This window comes from Sinocyclocheilus anshuiensis, unplaced genomic scaffold, assembly GCF_001515605.1.
Source record: "Sinocyclocheilus anshuiensis isolate Anshui unplaced genomic scaffold, SAMN03320099.WGS_v1.1 scaffold50, whole genome shotgun sequence".
Classification (NCBI taxonomy): domain Eukaryota; kingdom Metazoa; phylum Chordata; class Actinopteri; order Cypriniformes; family Cyprinidae; genus Sinocyclocheilus; species Sinocyclocheilus anshuiensis.
The window spans coordinates 2464565-2469642 of NW_015542382.1; the positions used below are offsets into that span (position 1 = coordinate 2464565).

A 5078-nucleotide genomic window follows, 5' to 3' on the forward strand; every position below is an offset into this window, starting at 1 on the left:
ACATCATAAACCCGTCTTTTTAGGCAAGAACCAGACATGGGTGTCATGTAGGCTAATAAAATATGTTTAATGGGACTGAATTTGTATTTTACGTGATTACAATTGAATAAAAAACGTTTATACATTTAGTATAAAACGTTTCCTTTCCAATGTTATTCAAACAGCGAATAAATTATTATGATTATTATTATTATTAGTAAGTGACATTAACACTAACTTTGATCTATCGCGAATTTAAGCACTCTCAAAAAACTAAACAAAACTATCGTTATAATCACTTAAGGTGTCTACACTGTGAAATTAATCTCTTACTCTGTACAGGTGCATCTCAATAAATTAGAATGTCGTGGAAAAGTTCATTTATTTCAAGAACTCAACGCGGCGTTACGTCACATTCTCATTCTTTATACAGGTGCATCTCAATAAATTATAATGTCGTGGTAAAGTTCATTTATTTCAGTAATTCAACTCAAATTGAACATTTCGGTTCGTTCTTAGCAAAAAAACATTTTTTTTTCGTTCAGGTTATGCAGAGCGAAATAAGAACGGTGCTGCATTTAGAAATAATTCTTATTAACTTTGCTATTATTCTTGAATTTTCAACTAACTAACACTTTGCACTTTGCAGTTTTGAATTATGCCTTTACTGTATGTGTGTGTGTGTGTTTTTAAAAGCATGCAGCAAATGAAAATATGCAATTAATCTGTTCAAATTTGTTACTGTGGGTTAACAAATTTACATCAGTAGGCTATTCTTATGCTTGGCTTCACAGATAGCAACAGAGTCTGGGCCAAATCTGGTTTACATTCACTTCTGGCTTTTTTGTCTTGATTGCAAATGTTTTTTGTTGGTTTTTTTATGTACGATGGATAATTAAAACAAAAATTGGGCTGCAGATAGTGGGCTGTGATTTGTGGTTTGTGGTCAGAGAACATGGTCTGACCCAGTTTTTTCCAGCATTTATTGCCAGAATGGCTTTTCTGGTATGACACTGACATGCAGTAAGCAAACTGTCTCATCGTTGAAATATTATTCACTGCATGTGAAAGCACACGGGGAGACACTTACCGATGTTTGAGGAGTCCCCTTTGTCTCCACTGCTAACTCGTCCAGTCTGAAGGTATGCGGGCCGGAGGGCAGATCTGAGAGAGACAATTTTGTTCTCAGCGTAATTAAATTCAGCAGTTGGCAGGTAGAACTAACAGCGAGCATCTGAACCTATTCAAAGACAGTTTTGCTCTCAGTCAACTTACAGACTGCTTGATCTAACTGATCATTTAAATTGAAATAAGCAAATAAAAATAAGCATTTTCACTATCGTTCAAAGGTTTAGGGTCAGTAAGATTTTTTTTTTATATATAGAAATTTATGTTTTTATTCTGCAAGGATGCATTAAAATTATCAAAAAATGACAGTGAAGACATTTATAATTAACAAAATTAACTTTTATTTAAAATAAATGCTGTTCTTCTGAACTTTCTATGCAACAAAGAATTCTGAAAAAAACATGGTATCATGGTTTCAACAAAAATATTAAGCAGCACAACAGTTGGCTGCTGGAAATTAAATTTTGGCATCACAGGAATAAATTACATTTTTAAATAAATATATTAAAATAGAAAAAAGTTATTTTAAATTGGAATGATATTTTGCAACACTGCTGTTTTACTGTATTTTTGATCAAATAAATGCAGTCTTGGTGAATATAAGAGACCTCTTTCAAAAACATTAAAAAGTCTTACTGACCCCAAAGTTTTGAACAGTGGTGTATGTTTTACTAAAGAAAATGAAAGAGGCTACCATGATTCTTTTGTGTTTTAGGAGTTACCAGGGTGTTTTGTTTCTTAGGGTGTGTTGAAGGTTGCTTATTGTCTCATCTAATCTAATCAATAATCTGTCAGTCTAATTTTTATCTGGCTATCATTAGCTACATCGCATATAATCAGTTTTTCTGTCTCAGAAAAAGCCCTTGGGCTGCGGAAACATTAGAAGCCTCTCTTACAATCAGCCCTCTTTGATGCTCTAATGACCGTGGCTCCAGGTTCTACTCTCTGTTTGTGTCTGTGCAGATTTGAGAGGGAAGGAAAGCGAAACGGAGTGAAAAGAAAAAATGCAGAGACTATGTTGCTTTGTATTGTGTTCATTTGTATTTAAGACCTCCTGTGTTTGCGTGCATGGCCCTCGAGTATTTGTGAATGAATGCGAGTGTGTGCGTAACAGTCCGCGCCTGCGTGCGTTCAAACACTAGATCCAATGAAAGGATGTCCCTGATTATTTAAAGGGTTTAGCTGCTTGTTTAGTGAACCTGAGAAGTGGCAGATAGATAAAAAAAGACTCGAGCAAACACTGCCAGTATACTACAAAGGCTGTGCCTTTCAGAGTACCTAAAGCAAAGGACTCTGGGAAAACAAGCAGCCTTGGATTCCAGTGCAAGGGATCTTATAAAACCCCCATCACATTGGCCCTTAAAACAAGGCTTAAGCCCAGTTCTTTCAGCTGAGTTTTGTTGCTCAAACATTCCATCCACCTTCACCTTGAAGTAGGTCATATCAAACACTGAATGATTGTCTCCATGTGGAAAAAATTGTTTTGATACACAAAAGTGTCTGTCATTCATAAAATCACATTACATGCTGATCTGGGAAAAATTTAGGAGGAAGAAATAGTGCTGGAACGTGTACAAAGCATGAAATATGTTCTCTGAGAAAAAGGGAATAACTCATCTTCGAAAGGAAAGAAATGCAATATTATCCTCATCATATTCTGACTGTTTTTGAACGAATTACTATAGAATTAAGTAAGAAATCACACTTTATTTCAAGGTTCAATTCTCACCATTATCAAACCATTAATTATGACTTTTGCCTCAATAAACTCTTAATTAATAGTTAGTAAGGTAGTTGTCAAATTTAGGCATTGGGTAGAATTAGGGATGTAGAATATGGTCATGCAGAATATGTGCTTTATAAGTGCTAATAAACTGCCAATATGTTAATAATAGGCATGCTAATAAGCAAGTCAATAGTGAGAATTGGTCCCTGTACTAAAGTGTTACCGAAATTTAGTACAGAAGCTTCACTGTTTCTGTATGATTCATTGGTTACAATGTAAATGAATGCATTTACAAAGCAACTTTTTGATTATTTATTGTCATTAAATTAAACATTTTAAAGTGGAGTGTGATTGTGGAGCTTAACAGTCAGGGCTGCCACCATTTTTCATTGTGCTAAGACAACCTCCTTTTTGTCATCATACAAGTTTTCAACTTAAATGTGACCACATGATTGCATACACTACTGTTTAATGTTTTTGAAGCAAGTTCCTTATGCTTACCAAAGCTGCATTTAAATGATCCAAAATATAGTAAAAACAGCAATATTCTGAAATATTACAATTTAAAATAAGTTTTCAAATGTAATTTATTCCTGTAACGGCAAAGCAAAATTTTCAGCCGTGTCACATGCTCTAATATGCTGATTTGATGCTCAAGCAACGTTTTTATTATTTCTTCTTATTATTATTATATTCTTATTATTGTTTATTATTATTTTTTATATTTCTGTGGAAATCGTGATGCATTTTTCAGGATTCTCTGATGAATAGGAAGTTAAATAACAGCAGCATTTATTTGAAATAGAAATCTTTTGTCAACATTTTGATCAATTTAATGCATCTTTGCTGAATAAAAGCATTAATTTCTTACCCTACTAATTTTTCTATTTACGTATTCCATGAACACTTTTTGTACATTTTGTAGTTCACATACAATGGTCAGGGTACCTGTGGGTGTTGGGCTATTTTCCTCTGAGCGGAGGGAGGGGTCGTGTCCTTCAGCTAATGAAGGCTCTAATGCTGCCTCTCTGTGTGTCTCCACAAGCTCCCCATTCACATGAATGTGCACCTGAAATCACCAATTAAGGCTCATTCATTCATTCAACGATCCATGTGAATACTTTGATCTATTTCCATATTCTGTCCAATTCACTTAGAATGACCTGTTAAGTTAATGAACTTTTAGATTTTGTTATATACAGTGATGGACTTTGATAAAGCGTGAATTCAGTATAATCAGGCCACTTCTTTTCCATTCATCTCAATAAGAAACGTTAGCCAGTTTACGTGATTTCACCATGTACTATGACACTGTATTATTACCATATTCATAAAACATGGTATTATCATAGTAAAAATAATAATAGCAATATCTCCAGATCTGCTTTGGGGTGCAGGAAAAAGAAAGGTTTCAGCACTGGCGATCTAGAAAGAGAAAATAGATATTAAATAATACACATGGGCCAAAGATGAGATGTCTGCATCAAATTAAATTTACAAGTGATTTTATGTACATAGAAAACATATTAAAAGCAAGTAAAGTGTCTACTTAAATGTTTCAAATAAAATAAAATCTAAATATGGGTGAAATAATGCACACCATCACTCAGTGTAAAATATATATTTATGTAAAAACGAAACAACATACTTATTCTGATCTGTACTTATTAAAATATATAATAGAAAAGGTAATCATACTAAATTTTATTATATTTTAAATGATTAAAAACTTGCTGATGATAAATAGGTAAAACCTAATAATTTGAAGTATAGTGGCAAAGATCTGTAAAGATTTAAAATGACAATTAATTTGATTTTGTGGGGTGCACTATGAATACAGACTTTTAATGTCATCATCAATGATTCATGTTCTAAATATGCCTGCCATGGTTTTATGGTATATAAACTACTGTTACACTAGAAGTCATGGTTAAAATTGATGCTTGAAAACACCTTTTTGCTTTTGACCGACATGCATCATTTGGTGGTACACTTTTATGTGAAGTTCTAAACAGTTTTTGTACTTAAAGGGGTCCTATTATGCTCTTTTACAATGTCTTGAATTTGTTTTGGGGGTGTACTAGAACATGCTCTCATGCTTGGTGGACGCATTATTTTTTACATAATTTACATTATTACAATACCTTTCTCCCCAGTCTGGCACAAACAGCTCGATTAGTTCCGGGTTTGATGAAGGCCCGCCTTCCGAAAAACAAAATGTGATGTGATTGGTTAGCTATCCCAG

At 33.6% G+C, this 5078-nt stretch overlaps 1 pseudogene; it reads right to left on the reverse strand.

Moving 5' to 3' along the window:
* Positions 1-5078, reverse strand: part of LOC107692635 (uncharacterized) — a 19350-nt pseudogene that overhangs the window by 2548 nt on the left and 11724 nt on the right.